An 18028-nucleotide genomic window follows, 5' to 3' on the forward strand; every position below is an offset into this window, starting at 1 on the left:
AATTCGTCAGTTCTCTACAGAATCTCACCAAATTCCTAAAAAGTCCCTCAAAGTTCCACAAACATCCCACAAAATCTCCCCGGAATCCAATAAAATTCCAGGAAAAATCCCACAAAATTCCCTAAATCTTCTCAAAACATTGCCAAAATCCACAAAAATCCCACTGAATCTCCACAAATTCCCACAGAATGCATGAAAATACCCCTGATAATTCGTCAGTTCTCTACAGAATCTCACCAAATTCCAGAAAAGTCCCTCAAAGTTCCACAAACATCCCACAAAATCTCCCTAATATCCAACAAAATTCCAGGAAAAATCTCACACAATTCCCTAAATCTTCTGAAAACTTTACCAAATTCTAGAAACGCCCAATAAAATCAGCACAGTTTCCCACAAAATTCAAGAAAAAACAACACAAAATTCCCTAAATCTTCTCAAAACTCTACCAAATTCCAGAAAAATCCCACCAAATCTCCACAAATTCCCACAGAATACATGAAAAATCCCTGATAATTCGTCAGTTCTCTACAGAATCTCACCAAATTCCAGAAAAGTCCCTCAAAGTTCCACAAACATCCCACAAAATCTCCTCAATATCCAACAAAATCCCAGAAAAATCACACAAAATTCCCTAAATCTTCCCAAAACACGACCAAATTCTAGAAAAATATCCCACCAAATCTCCACAAAATCCCACAAAATACATGAAAAATCCCTCAAGATCCCGAAATCGCCTCAATATCCCACAAAATCCCACAAAAATCACACAAAACCTCCACAAGTTTCCACAAAATCTAAGAAAAATTCCTCAAAATTCTTCAAGTCTCCTCAAAACCACACAAAGTCCTTGAAAAGCCCCACCAAATTCCAGAAACATCCCACAAAATGTCCTCAATACCCAACAAAATCCCAGAAAAATCACACAAAATCCCCTAAATCTTCTCAAAATACGGCCAAAATCCACAAAAATCCCACCAAAACTCCACAAATTCCCACAGAATACATGAAAAATCCCTGATAATTTGTCAGTTCTCTACAGAATCTCACCAAATTCCAGAAAAGTCCCTCAAAGTTCCACCAACATCCCACAAAATCTCCTCAATATCCCACAAAATTCAAGAAAAATCACACAAAATTCCCTAAATCTTCTGAACACTTGACCAAATTCCAGAAGCGCCCCATAAAATCAGCACAGTTTCCCACAAAATTCAAGAAAAAACAACACAAAATTCCCTAAATCTTCTCAAAACTCTACCAAATTCCAGAAAAATCCCACCAAATATCCACAAATTCCCACAGAATACATGAAAAATCCCTGATAATTCATCAGTTCTCTACAGAATCTCACCAAATTCCAGAAAAGTCCCTCAAAGTTCCACAAACATCCCACAAAAATCTCACAAAAATCCCTAACACTTCTGAAAACTTGACCAAATTCCAGAAACGCCCCATAAAATCAGCACAGTTTCCCACAATATTCAAGAAAAAACACCACAAAATTCCCAAAATCTTTTCAAAATACCACAAAATTCTTGAAAAGCCCCACCAAATTCCAGAAACATCCCGCAAAATCTCCTCAATACCCAACAAAATCCCAGAAAAATCCCACAAAATTCCCTAAATTTTCTCAAAACACAACCAAAATTCCAGAAAAATCCCACCGAATCTCCACAAATTCCCACAGAATACATGAAAAATCCCAGATAATTCGTCAGTTCTCTACAGAATCTCACGAAATTCCAGAAAAGTCCCTCAAAGTTCCACAAACATCCCACAAAATCTCCTCAATATCCAACAAAATTCAAGAAAAATCCCACAAAATTCTCTAAATCTTCTCAAAACACGGCCAAAATCCTCAAAAATCCCACCGAATCTCCACAAATTCCCACAGAATACGTGAAAAATCCCTGATAATTCGTCAGTTCTCTACAGAATCTCACCAAATTCCAGAGAAGTCCCTCAAAGTTCCACAAACATCCCACAAAATGTCCTCAATATCCAACAAAATCCCAGAAAAATCACACAAAATTCCCTAAATCTTCTCAAAACACGGCCAAAATCCTCAAAAATCCCACCGAATCTCCACAAATTCCCACAGAATACATGAAAAATCCCTGATAATTTGTCAGTTCTCTACAGAATCTCACCAAATTCCAGAAAAGTCCCTCAAAGTTTCACAAACATCCCACAAAATCTCCCCAGTATCCAACAAAATTCCAGGAAAAATCCCACAAAATTCCCTAAATCTTCCCAAAACACGACCAAATTCTAGAAAAATATCCCACCAAATCTCCACAAATTCCCACAAAATACATGAGAAATCCCTCAAGATCCCTAAATCTCCTCAATATCCCACAAAATCACACAAAAATCACCCAAAACCTCCACAAGTTTCCACAAAATCTAAGAAAAATTCCTCAAAATTCTTCAAGTCTCCTCAGAATCCCACACAATTCCAGAAAAAACACACAAAATTCCAGACAATTCCCACAAAACTCCCTCAATCATTTCAAAACCCTACCAATTCACAGGAATGTCCCACAAAATCTCCACCAATTCCCAGAACATCCCACAAAAATCTCACAAAAATCCCTAACACTTCTGAAAACTCGACCAAATTCCAGAAACGCCCCATAAAATCAGCACAGTTTCCCACAAAATTCAAGAAAAAACACCACAAAATTCCCTAAACCTTTTCAAAATACCACAAAATCCTTGAAAAGCTCCACCAAATTCCAGAAACATCCCACAAAATGTCCTCAATACCCAACAAAATCCCAGAAAAATCCCACAAAATTCCCTAAATTTTCTCAAAACATAACCAAAATTCCAGAAAAATCCCACCGAATCTCCACAAATTCCCACAGAATACGTGAAAAATCCCTGAAAATTCGTCAGTTCTCTACAGAATCTCACCAAATTCCAGAAAAGTCCCTCAAAGTTCCACAAACATCCCACAAAATCTCCTCAATATCCAACAAAATTCAAGAAAAATCCCACAATATGCTCTAAATCTTCTCAAAACACGGCCAAAATCCTCAAAAATCCCACCGAATCTCCACAAATTCCCACAGAATACATGAAAAATCCCTGATAATTCGTCAGTTCTCTACAGAATCTCACCAAATTCCAGAAAAGTCCCTCAAAGTTCCACAAACATCCCACAAAATCTCCTCAATATCCAACAAAATCCCAGAAAAATCACACAAAATTCCCTAAATCTTCCCAAAACACGACCAAATTCTAGAAAAATATCCCACCAAATCTCCACAAAATCCCACAAAATACATGAAAAATCCCTCAAGATCCCGAAATCGCCTCAATATCCCACAAAATCCCACAAAAATCACACAAAACCTCCACAAGTTTCCACAAAATCTAAGAAAAATTCCTCGAAATTCTTCAAGTCTCCTCAAAACCACACAAAGTCCTTGAAAAGGCCCACCAAATTCCAGTAAAATCCCACAGATTCTCCACAAATTCCCACAAAATCTAAAACAAATCCCTCAAAATTCTCCAAGTCTCCTCAAAACCACACAATTCCAGAAAAACCCCACAAAATTCCAGAGAAGTCCCACAAAACTCCCTAAATCATTTCAAAACCCGACCAATTCACAGGAATGTCCCACAAAATCTCCATCAATTCCCAGAACATCCCACAAAAATCCCACAAAAATCCCTAAATCTTCTGAAAACTCGACCAAATTCCAGAAACGCCCCATAAAATCAGCACAGTTTCCCACAAAATTCAAGAAAAAACACCACAAAATTCCCAAAATCTTTTCAAAATACCACAAAATTCTTGAAAAGCCCCACCAAATTCCAGAAACATCCCACAAAATGTCCTCAATATCCAACAAAATCCCAGAAAAATCACACAAAATCCCCTAAATCTTCTCAAAACACGGCCAAAATCCACAAAAATCCCACAAAATCTCCACAAATTCCCACAGAACACATGAAAAATCCCTGATAATTCATCAGTTCTCTACAGAATCTCACCAAATTCCAGAAGAGTCCCTCAAAGTTCCACAAACATCCCACAAAATCTCCCCAGTATCCAACAAAATTCAAGGAAAAATCTCACAAAATTCCCTAAATCTTCTCAAAACACGACCAAATTCTAGAAAAATATCCCACCAAATCTCCACAAAATCCCACAAAATACATGAAAAATCCCTCAAGATCCCTAAATCGCCACAATATCCCACAAAATCACACAAAAATCACACAAAACCTCCACAAATTTCCACAAAATCTAAGAAAAATCCCTGAAAATTCTTCAAGTCTCCTCAAAACCACACAAAGTCCTTGAAAAGGCCCACCAAATTCCAGAAAAATCCAACAGAATCTCCACAAATTCCCACAAAATCTAAAACAAATTCCTCAAAATTCTTCAAGTCTCCTCAAAACCACACAATTCCAGAAAAACCCCACAAAATTCCAGAGAAGTCCCACAAAACTCCCTAAATCATTTCAAAACCCTACCAATTCACAGGAATGTCCCACAAAATCTCCACCAATTCCCAGAACATCCCACAAAAATCTCACAAAAATCCCTAAATCTTCTGAAAACTCGACCAAATTCCAGAAACGCCCCATAAAATCAGCACAGTTTCCCACAAAATTCAAGAAAAAACACCACACAATTCCCTAAATCTTTTCAAAATACCACAAAATTCTTGAAAAGCCCCACCAAATTCCAGAAACATCCCACAAAATGTCCTCAATACCCAACAAAATCCCAGAAAAGTCACACAAAATTCCCTAAATCTTCTCAAAACTCTACCAAATTCCAGAAAAATCCCACCGAATCTCCACAAATTCCCACAGAATACATGACAAATCCCTGATAATTCGTCAGTTCTCTACAGAATCTCACCAAATTCCTAAAAAGTCCCTCAAAGTTCCACAAACATCCCACAAAATCTCCCTAATATCCAACAAAATTCCAGGAAAAATCTCACACAATTCCCTAAATCTTCTGAAAACTTGACCAAATTCCAGAAACGCCCAATAAAATCAGCACAGTTTCCCACAAAATTCAAGAAAAAACAACACAAAATTCCCTAAATCTTCTCAAAACTCTACCAAATTCCAGAAAAATCCCACCGAATCTCCACAAATTCCCACAGAATACATGAAAAATCCCTGATAATTCGTCAGTTCTCTACAGAATCTCACCAAATTCCTAAAAAGTCCCTCAAAGTTCCACAAACATCCCACAAAATCTCCCAATATCCAACAAAATTCCAGAAAAAATCCCACAAAATTCCGTAAATCTTATCAAAACACGGCCAAAATCCACAAAAATCCCACCAAATCTCCACAAATTCCCACAAAATGCATGAAAATACCCCTGATAATTCGTCAGTTCTCTACAGAATCTCACCAAATTCCAGAAAAGTCCCTCAAAGTTCCACAAGCATCCCACAAAATCTCCCTAATATCCAACAAAATTCCAGGAAAATTCTCACACAATTCCCTAAATCTTCTGAAAACTTTACCAAATTCCATAAACGCCCCATAAAATCAGCACAGTTTCCCACAAAATTCAAGAAAAAACAACACAAAATTCCCTAAATCTTCTCAAAACTCTACCAAATTCCAGAAAAATCCCACCAAATCTCCACAAATTCCCACAGAATACATGAAAAATCCCTGATAATTCGTCAGTTCTCTACAGAATCTCACCAAATTCCAGAAAAGTCCCTCAAAGTTCCACAAACATCCCACAAAATCTCCTCAATATCCAACAAAATCCCAGAAAAATCACACAAAATTCCCTAAATCTTCTCAAAACACGACTAAATTCTAGAAAAATATCCCACCAAATCTCCACAAAATCCCACAAAATACATGAAAAATCCCTCAAGATCCCGAAATCGCCTCAATATCCCACAAAATCCCACAAAAATCACACAAAACCTCCACAAGTTTCCACAAAATCTAAGAAAAATTCCTCAAAATTCTTCAAGTCTCCTCAAAACCACACAAAGTCCTTGAAAAGGCCCACCAAATTCCAGTAAAATCCCACAGATTCTCCACAAATTCCCACAAAATCTAAAATAAATTCCTCAAAATTCTCCAAGTCTCCTCAAAACCACACAATTCCAGAAAAACCCCACAAAATTCCAGAGAAGTCCCACAAAACTCCCTAAATCATTTCAAAACCCGACCAATTCACAGGAATGTCCCACAAAATCTCCACCAATTCCCAGAACATCCCACAAAAATCCCACAAAAATCCCTAAATCTTCTGAAAACTCGACCAAATTCCAGAAACGCCCCATAAAATCAGCAGTTTCCCACAAAATTCAAGAAAAAACACCACAAAATTCCCTTAATCTTTTCAAAATACTACAAAATTCTTGAAAAGCCCCACCAAATTCCAGAAACATCCCACAAAATGTCCTCAATACCCAACAAAATCCCAGAAAAATCACACAAAATCCCCTAAATCTTCTCAAAACACGGCCAAAATCCACAAAAATCCCACCAAATCTCCACAAATTCCCACAAAATACATGAAAAATCCCTCAAGATCCCTAAATCGCCTCAATATCCCACAAAATCACACAAAAATCACACAAAACCTCCACAAGTTTCCACAAAATCTAAGAAAAATTCCTCAAAATTCTTCAAGTCTCCTCAGAAGACTGGATTTCTACCCTGGATGAGGGTAGAAATAATTAAAAATCATCTTGAAAGTAACATCATATTTTTGTCAGCCATCTCTTCAGGGACTACTTTAAATCCCAGAATGTTCAAGAGCCATCATCACTGTACAAACAGAAGCTCCAACTGAACGAAACCAGAAGAAGTGGATATGGCAAATTCTCTGGTCCAAGTGGTGATATTAATCTGGTGAGGCTCTGGATTCCCATTTCAGACATACTATCACAGCTTAAATATAGGAAAAAATTGGGATTTTACTTTGCTGTGGTCTCTTTTTGTTTTGCAAAATATGTGATAGTTAATATATGAGTAAAATCTTGTATAAAAACAGGTTTGTTTTTTGGTTTTTTTTCTAACAAATAGCCAAATGCATATTACCTGCCTTGCTGGAAAATAATTGAGGTCTTCCTCTAAGAATTTTTTTCTCAGAGTGCCTTTCTTTGTGATTTGTGTTCTTATCTTAGGAAGATACAGGAGTTGCTCATTTTAATGCTGTCCAGCGGACTATTCCATGCTTTCTCAGCTGTTTGGATCTGCAGTTCAGGATTGGACCAAGAAAAATGGTGATGGGATCAAATTATTTTTATTCTTAAATGAGGACAATTCCATTTTTAAACATACACATGTGCTTCCAATGCTTTCAGTAGTCAAGGATGAAATTTTGAACAGACATGAATTCCTCAGTCTTTGTTTCTTTTTCCCTGAAGGATGGAATTTGGACTTTGCCCACCAGTGCAGTCCTTGCTATGGGCAGATGTTTCTTCTGTTCTTCTTACCAGCAGTAGGAGTGGTTGGACACTGAACCTCAAAGAAGAGGGAGCTAACATCCCTTACCTGGATAAGTCCCACAGGTAAGCACCTTGGAGAAGTTCTTCAACCAAAACCAGTTCCTGTAAGGCTTTCCAGCCCTTGACAGGAAATAAGCTGATTCCTGCAGGCTGCAACATGAAGACTTCCAGACTGAAGTGAGCATCCTGCTATAAGGAAGGATTTGGGAGTAGTGAGTCATCATTTGTATGGGAAATTAATCTGTGATTTTTATTTATTGTTTTTTTTCATTTGAAGTAACATCACATCATCATAGAGAGACATTGTCTGTCATTTCTGGTGTGGATACCTGAATAACTCAGCTAGACAGGTAGCATGATAAGGTAATACAATGCAGATATTGAAAGGAATTTTTTGGATGATTTTTTTGTTAGTTCAAGCTGCAGTCCCTGATTTATTCAGGCTTTGAAGTACCATGCAAGCCTTTCCCACAGAAGAAATTCTGTTTTATGTAAATAATGCACTGTGCAGTAAACTAGAAGAAAGCAGGGAGCATAGAGCATGAAGTTAGTGTTTCATGCAGGTGTTTGAAGGCAATGTGGGATTCCAGAGCTTAGTGTTTGAATTGCAACTTGAATTTCCTTCTTTGCTGTTATTTAGACTGCTCTGAAGTAGTCATGAGAAGCAAAAATGAAAGGCAATGTTGTTTGATGGGGACTGTGGTAGGGCTTTCTTGCCAGATTTGAAATGGCTTGAATTGATTAAAATCTCCAGGTGAGGGGAAGATTGTATCCATTCCTCTCTCTTATTAAAGCAAATTTTCCAAGAGGGATGTAAAATTGCATTTGAGGGTTGGGGTGGTTTTTTCTTTTTTCCCTTCTTTCATGTGCAACCTAACAACTCCAATTTCACAGGCCTATTTAACATTTGATCCCTAAAAGTCAGTCCTTTGCTTTGTATTTTGGGCACTTGTTCATCTTGGGGAATTTGTCATCTTCTCAGGGCATTGAAGGTCAACCAAATGCTGCAGGTTTCATTCTTCCTTTCATATGGTCTATGTCCTGGGGTTTGACTCTTAAGCAGAGCTATTTTTTTATTTTGCAGCCTAGCAGTTGTACGGTGGGGCTGTGTGCAGGTGAATTCACTTGAGAACGATGGGTAAATCAGCTCCTGGGAAGATGTGCACTGCTTGGCCCCGATGCTTCAGCATGCTTGAGGTCAGCTTGGCTGTCTCTGACTGTCTAATAATAATGCAGAATGATAGAATTAAGTATTCATTGTAATTGGTGATCAATAAGATTTGTTTTCAGCTAAATCTGCGTGCTAGTTTCTAAAGCACTCCAGTCTGTTTCATCAATGACCTTTGTGGTTTTAGCTTAAGCTAAAAATCTAGTTTCTGCTGTTGTTATTTTCTGCCCTGTCGCTGTGAGAGGAAGGGATGATGGCTGGAGGTTTGGCAGTCAGCGAGGGCCTGGCCACCACTGCAGTTCTGTACACTCAGCCTTGGAGATGTGATCAGGAATGTGCTGTTAGTTGCCAGTTTTGTATTGCAAAGACTGAGCATGCTGCCATCACTGTGTTTGATGAGTGAGTTTTCATTGGTTTGGTCCAACTCCAAAGCAGCCTTAATTTGAAGGTGGAATTCTTTGTGGATGAGGCTGTGAAGAATATGGTGTTTATACTCCCATCCTACGGGCAGTACGGTAGAACAACTCCTAACTGATTTGGTAATAAAGACCTAGTTTTTCTTCACTAAACCTGCCCTAGCCAAATTCATCAGCTGGTGATAGCTATCTCTGGAGTGGGAGTTCTTTATTGAGTTGATTGACAATTTGATATACTTTGTCAAGTATATCAAACTTATGTCAATATATGTCAAACTTCTGAAAACTCGACCAAATTCCAGAAACGCCCCATAAAATCAGCACAGTTTCCCACAAAATTCAAGAAAAAACACCACAAAATTCCCTAAATCTTCTCAAAACACAACCAAATTCTAGAAAAATATCCCACCAAATCTCCACAAATTCCCACAAAATACATGAGAAATCCCTCAAGATCCCTAAATCGCCTCAATATCCCACAAAATCCCACAAAAATCCCACAAAACCTCCACAAGTTTCCACAAAATCTAAGAAAAATTCCTCAAAATTCTTCAAGTCTCCTCAGAATCCCACACAATTCCAGAAAAAACACACAAAATTCCAGAGAAGTCCCACAAAACTCCCTAAATCATTTCAAAACCCTACCAATTCACAGGAATGTCCCACAAAATCTCCACCAATTCCCAGAACATCCCACAAAAATCTCACAAAAATCCCTAAATCTTCTGAAAACTCGACCAAATTCCAGAAACGCCCCATAAAATCAGCACAGTTTCCCACAAAATTCAAGAAAAAACACCACAAAATTCCCTAAATCTTCTCAAAACACGACCAAATTCTAGAAAAATATCCCACCAAATCTCCACAAATTCCCACAAAATACATGAGAAATCCCTCAAGATCCCTAAATCGCCTCAATATCCCACAAAATCCCACAAAAATCCCACAAAACCTCCACAAGTTTCCACAAAATCTAAGAAAAATTCCTCAAAATTCTTCAAGTCTCCTCAGAATCCCACACAATTCCAGAAAAAACACACAAAATTCCAGAGAAGTCCCACAAAACTCCCTAAATCATTTCAAAACCCTACCAATTCACAGGAATGTCCCACAAAATCTCCACCAATTCCCAGAACATCCCACAAAAATCTCACAAAAATCCCTAAATCTTCTGAAAACTCGACCAAATTCCAGAAACGCCCCATAAAATCAGCACAGTTTCCCACAAAATTCAAGAAAAAACACCACAAAATTCCCTAAATCTTTTCAAAATACCACAAAATTCTTGAAAAGCCCCACCAAATTCCAGAAACATCCCACAAAATGTCCTCAATACCCAACAAAATCCAAGAAAAATCACACCAAATTCCCTAAATCTTCTCAAAACACGGCCAAAATCCACAAAAATCCCATCAAATCTCCACAAATTCCCACAGAATACATGAAAAATCCCTGATAATTTCTCAGTTCTCTACAGAATCTCACCAAATTCCAGAAAAGTCCCTCAAAGTTCCACAAACATCCCACAAAATCTCCTCAATATCCAACAAAATTCAAGAAAAATCACACAAAATTCCCTAAATCTTCTCAAAACACGACCAAATTCTAGAAAAATATCCCACCAAATCTCCACAAAATCCCACAAAATACACAAAAAATCCCTCAAGATCCCGAAATCGCCTCAATATCCCACAAAATCACACAAAAATCCCACAAAACCTCCACAAGTTTCCACAAAATCTAAGAAAAATTCCTCAAAATTCTTCAAGTCTCCTCAGAATCCCACACAATTCCAGAAAAAACACACAAAATTCCAGAGAAGTCCCACAAAACTCCCTAAATCATTTCAAAACCCTACCAATTCACAGGAATGTCCCACAAAATCTCCACCAATTCCCAGAACATCCCACAAAAATCTCACAAAAATCCCTAAATCTTCTGAAAACTCGACCAAATTCCAGAAACGCCCCATAAAATCAGCACAGTTTCCCACAAAATTCAAGAAAAAACACCACAAAATTCCCTAAATCTTCTCAAAACACGACCAAATTCTAGAAAAATATCCCACCAAATCTCCACAAATTCCCACAAAATACATGAGAAATCCCTCAAGATCCCTAAATCGCCTCAATATCCCACAAAATCCCACAAAAATCCCACAAAACCTCCACAAGTTTCCACAAAATCTAAGAAAAATTCCTCAAAATTCTTCAAGTCTCCTCAGAATCCCACACAATTCCAGAAAAAACACACAAAATTCCAGAGAAGTCCCACAAAACTCCCTAAATCATTTCAAAACCCTACCAATTCACAGGAATGTCCCACAAAATCTCCACCAATTCCCAGAACATCCCACAAAAATCTCACAAAAATCCCTAAATCTTCTGAAAACTCGACCAAATTCCAGAAACGCCCCATAAAATCAGCACAGTTTCCCACAAAATTCAAGAAAAAACACCACAAAATTCCCTAAATCTTTTCAAAATACCACAAAATTCTTGAAAAGCCCCACCAAATTCCAGAAACATCCCACAAAATGTCCTCAATACCCAACAAAATCCCAGAGAAATCACACAAAATTCCCTAAATCTTCTCAAAACACGGCCAAAATCCACAAAAATCCCATCAAATCTCCACAAATTCCCACAGAATACATGAAAAATCCCTGATAATTTCTCAGTTCTCTACAGAATCTCACCAAATTCCAGAAAAGTCCCTCAAAGTTCCACAAACATCCCACAAAATCTCCTCAATATCCAACAAAATTCAAGAAAAATCACACAAAATTCCCTAAATCTTCTCAAAACACGACCAAATTCTAGAAAAATATCCCACCAAATCTCCACAAAATCCCACAAAATACACAAAAAATCCCTCAAGATCCCTAAATCGCCTCAATATCCCACAAAATCACACAAAAATCCCACAAAACCTCCACAAGTTTCCACAAAATCTAAGAAAAATTCCTCAAAATTCTTCAAGTCTCCTCAGAATCCCACACAATTCCAGAAAAAACACACAAAATTCCAGAGAAGTCCCACAAAACTCCCTAAATCATTTCAAAACCCTACCAATTCACAGGAATGTCCCACAAAATCTCCACCAATTCCCAGAACATCCCACAAAAATCTCACAAAAATCCCTAAATCTTCTGAAAACTCGACCAAATTCCAGAAACGCCCCATAAAATCAGCACAGTTTCCCACAAAATTCAAGAAAAAACACCACAAAATTCCCTAAATCTTTTCAAAATACCACAAAATTCTTGAAAAGCCCCACCAAATTCCAGAAACATCCCACAAAATGTCCTCAATACCCAACAAAATCCAAGAAAAATCACACCAAATTCCCTAAATCTTCTCAAAACATGGCCAAAATCCACAAAAATCCCACCGAATCTCCACAAATTCCCACAGAATACATGAAAATACCCCTGATAATTCATCAGTTCTCTACAGAATCTCACCAAATTCCAGAAAAGTCCCTCAAAGTTCCACAAACATCCCACAAAATCTCCTCAATATCCAACAAAATCCCAGAAAAATCCCACAAAATTCCCTAAATCTTCTCAAAACACGACCAAATTCTAGAAAAATGTCCCACCAAATCTCCACAAAATCCCACAAAATACACAAAAAATCCCTCAAGATCCCGAAATCGCCTCAATATCCCACAAAATCCCACAAAAATCACACAAAACCTCCACAAGTTTCCACAAAATCTAAGAAAAATTCCTCAAAATTCTTCAAGTCTCCTCAAAACCACACAAAGTCCTTGAAAAGGCCCACCAAATTCCAGTAAAATCCCACAGATTCTCCACAAATTCCCACAAAATCTAAAACAAATTCCTCAAAATTCTTCAAGTCTCCTCAGAATCCCACACAATTCCAGAAAAAACACACAAAATTCCAGACAAGTCCCACAAAACTCCCTAAATCATTTCAAAACCCTACCAATTCACAGAAATGTCCCACAAAATCTCTACCAATTCCCAGAACATCCCACAAAAATCTCACAAAAATCCCTAAATCTTCTGAAAACTCGACCAAATTCCAGAAACGCCCCATAAAATCAGCAGAGTTTCCCACAAAATTCAAGAAAAAACACCACAAAATTCCCTAAATCTTCTCAAAACACAACCAAATTCTAGAAAAATATCCCACCAAATCTCCACAAATTCCCACAAAATACATGAAAAATCCCTCAAGATCCCTAAATTGCCTCAATATCCCCCAAAATCCCACAAAAATCCCACAAAACCTCCACAAGTTTCCACAAAATCTAAGAAAAATTCCTCAAAATTCTTCAAGTCTCCTCAGAATCCCACACAATTCCAGAAAAAACACACAAAATTCCAGAGAAGTCCCACAAAACTCCCTAAATCATTTCAAAACCCTACCAATTCACAGGAATGTCCCACAAAATCTCCACCAATTCCCAGAACATCCCACAAAAATCTCACAAAAATCCCTAAATCTTCTGAAAACTCGACCAAATTCCAGAAACGCCCCATAAAATCAGCACAGTTTCCCACAAAATTCAAGAAAAAACACCACAAAATTCCCTAAATCTTTTCAAAATACCACAAAATTCTTGAAAAGCCCCACCAAATTCCAGAAACATCCCACAAAATCTCCTCAATACCCAACAAAATCCAAGAAAAATCACACAAAATTCCCTAAATCTTCTCAAAACACGGCCAAAATCCACAAAAATCCCATCAAATCTCCACAAATTCCCACAGAATACATGAAAAATCCCTGATAATTTCTCAGTTCTCTACAGAATCTCACCAAATTCCAGAAAAGTCCCTCAAAGTTCCACAAACATCCCACAAAATCTCCTCAATATCCCACAAAATTCAAGAAAAATCACACAAAATTCCCTAAATCTTCTCAAAACACGACCAAATTCTAGAAAAATATCCCACCAAATCTCCACAAATTCCCACAAAATACACAAAAAATCCCTCAAGATCCCGAAATCGCCTCAATATCCCACAAAATCCCACAAAAATCCCACAAAACCTCCACAAGTTTCCACAAAATCTAAGAAAAATTCCTCAAAATTCTTCAAGTCTCCTCAAAACCACACAAAGTCCTTGAAAAGGCCCACCAAATTCCAGTAAAATCCCACAGATTCTCCACAAATTCCCACAAAATCTAAAACAAATTCCTCAAAATTCTTCAAGTCTCCTCAGAATCCCACACAATTCCAGAAAAAACACACAAAATTCCAGAGAAGTCCCACAAAACTCCCTAAATCATTTCAAAACCCTACCAATTCACAGGAATGTCCCACAAAATCTCCACCAATTCCCAGAACATCCCACAAAAATCTCACAAAAATCCCTAAATCTTCTGAAAACTCGACCAAATTCCAGAAACGCCCCATAAAATCAGCACAGTTTCCCACAAAATTCAAGAAAAAACACCACAAAATTCCCTAAATCTTCTCAAAACACAACCAAATTCTAGAAAAATATCCCACCAAATCTCCACAAATTCCCACAAAATACATGAGAAATCCCTCAAGATCCCTAAATCGCCTCAATATCCCACAAAATCACACAAAAATCCCACAAAACCTCCACAAGTTTCCACAAAATCTAAGAAAAATTCCTCAAAATACTTCAAGTCTCCTCAGAATCCCACACAATTCCAGAAAAAACACACAAAATTCCAGAGAAGTCCCACAAAACTCCCTAAATCATTTCAAAACCCTACCAATTCACAGGAATGTCCCACAAAATCTCCACCAATTCCCAGAACATCCCACAAAAATCTCACAAAAATCCCTAAATCTTCTGAAAACTCGACCAAATTCCAGAAACGCCCCATAAAATCAGCACAGTTTCCCACAAAATTCAAGAAAAAACAACACAAAATTCCCTAAATCTTTTCAAAATACCACAAAATTCTTGAAAAGCCCAACCAAATTCCAGAAACATCCCACAAAATGTCCTCAATACCCAACAAAATCCAAGAAAAATCACACCAAATTCCCTAAATCTTCTCAAAACATGGCCAAAATCCACAAAAATCCCACCGAATCTCCACAAATTCCCACAGAATACATGAAAATACCCCTGATAATTCGTCAGTTCTCTACAGAATCTCACCAAATTCCAGAAAAGTCCCTCAAAGTTCCACAAACATCCCACAAAATCTCCTCAATATCCAACAAAATCCCAGAAAAATCACACAAAATTCCCTAAATCTTCTCAAAACACGACTAAATTCTAGAAAAATGTCCCACCAAATCTCCACAAAATCCCACAAAATACACAAAAAATCCCTCAAGATCCCGAAATCGCCTCAATATCCCACAAAATCCCACAAAAATCACACAAAACCTCCACAAGTTTCCACAAAATCTAAGAAAAATTCCTCAAAATTCTTCAAGTCTCCTCAAAACCACACAAAGTCCTTGAAAAGGCCCACCAAATTCCAGTAAAATCCCACAGATTCTCCACAAATTCCCACAAAATCTAAAACAAATTCCTCAAAATTCTTCAAGTCTCCTCAGAATCCCACACAATTCCAGAAAAAACACACAAAATTCCAGACAAGTCCCACAAAACTCCCTAAATCATTTCAAAACCCTACCAATTCACAGGAATGTCCCACAAAATCTCCGCCAATTCCCAGAACATCCCACAAAAATCTCACAAAAATCCCTAAATCTTCTGAAAACTCGACCAAATTCCAGAAACGCCCCATAAAATCAGCACAGTTTCCCACAAAATTCAAGAAAAAACACCACAAAATTCCCTAAATCTTCTCAAAACACAACCAAATTCTAGAAAAATATCCCACCAAATCTCCACAAATTCCCACAAAATACATGAAAAATCCCTCAAGATCCCTAAATTGCCTCAATATCCCCCAAAATCCCACAAAAATCCCACAAAACCTCCACAAGTTTCCACAAAATCTAAGAAAAATTCCTCAAAATTCTTCAAGTCTCCTCAGAATCCCACACAATTCCAGAAAAAACACACAAAATTCCAGAGAAGTCCCACAAAACTCCCTAAATCATTTCAAAACCCTACCAATTCACAGGAATGTCCCACAAAATCTCCACCAATTCCCAGAACATCCCACAAAAATCTCACAAAAATCCCTAAATCTTCTGAAAACTCGACCAAATTCCAGAAACGCCCCATAAAATCAGCACAGTTTCCCACAAAATTCATGAAAAAACACCACAAAATTCCCTAAATCTTCTCAAAACACAACCAAATTCTAGAAAAATATCCCACCAAATCTCCACAAATTCCCACAAAATACATGAGAAATCCCTCAAGATCCCTAAATCGCCTCAATATCCCACAAAATCACACAAAAATCCCACAAAACCTCCACAAGTTTCCACAAAATCTAAGAAAAATTCCTCAAAATACTTCAAGTCTCCTCAGAATCCCACACAATTCCAGAAAAAACACACAAAATTCCAGAGAAGTCCCACAAAACTCCCTAAATCATTTCAAAACCCTACCAATTCACAGGAATGTCCCACAAAATCTCCACCAATTCCCAGAACATCCCACAAAAATCTCACAAAAATCCCTAAATCTTCTGAAAACTCGACCAAATTCCAGAAACGCCCCATAAAATCAGCACAGTTTCCCACAAAATTCAAGAAAAAACACCACAAAATTCCCTAAATCTTTTCAAAATACCACAAAATTCTTGAAAAGCCCCACCAAATTCCCGAAACATCCCACAAAATGTCCTCAATACCCAACAAAATCCCAGAAAAGTCACACAAAATTCCCTAAATCTTCTCAAAACACGGCCAAAATCCAAAAAAATCCCACAGAATCTCCACAAATTCCCACAGAATACATGACAAATCCCTGATAATTCGTCAGTTCTCTACAGAATCTCACCAAATTCCTAAAAAGTCCCACAAAGTTCCAAAAACATCCCACAAAATCTCCCCGGTATCCAATAAAATTCCAGGAAAAATCCCACAAAATTCCCTAAATCTTCTCAAAACATGGCCAAAATCCACAAAAATCCCACCGAATCTCCACAAATTCCCACAGAATACATGAAAATACCCCTGATAATTCGTCAGTTCTCTACAGAATCTCACCAAATTCCAGAAAAGTCCCTCAAAGTTCCACAAACATCCCACAAAATCTCCTCAATATCCAACAAAATCCCAGAAAAATCACACAAAATTCCCTAAATCTTCTCAAAACACGACTAAATTCTAGAAAAATGTCCCACCAAATCTCCACAAAATCCCACAAAATACACAAAAAATCCCTCAAGATCCCGAAATCGCCTCAATATCCCACAAAATCCCACAAAAATCCCACAAAACCTCCACAAGTTTCCACAAAATCTAAGAAAAATTCCTCAAAATTCTTCAAGTCTCCTCAGAATCCCACACAATTCCAGAAAAAACACACAAAATTCCAGAGAAGTCCCACAAAACTCCCTAAATCATTTCAAAACCCTACCAATTCACAGGAATGTCCCACAAAATCTCCACCAATTCCCAGAACATCCCACAAAAATCTCACAAAAATCCCTAAGTCTTCTGAAAACTCGACCAAATTCCAGAAACGCCCCATAAAATCAGCACAGTTTCCCACAAAATTCAAGAAAAAACACCACAAAATTCCCTAAATCTTCTCAAAACACAACCAAATTCTAGAAAAATATCCCACCAAATCTCCACAAATTCCCACAAAATACATGAGAAATCCCTCAAGATCCCTAAATCGCCTCAATATCCCACAAAATCCCACAAAAATCCCACAAAACCTCCACAAGTTTCCACAAAATCTAAGAAAAATTCCTCAAAATTCTTCAAGTCTCCTCAGAATCCCACACAATTCCAGAAAAAACACACAAAATTCCAGACAAGTCCCACAAAACTCCCTAAATCATTTCAAAACCCTACCAATTCACAGGAATGTCCCACAAAATCTCCACCAATTCCCAGAACATCCCACAAAA

Source organism: Cyanistes caeruleus, chromosome 5 (genome assembly GCF_971803275.1).
Source record: "Cyanistes caeruleus chromosome 5, bCyaCae1.hap1.1, whole genome shotgun sequence".
Taxonomy (NCBI): Eukaryota; Metazoa; Chordata; class Aves; order Passeriformes; family Paridae; genus Cyanistes; species Cyanistes caeruleus.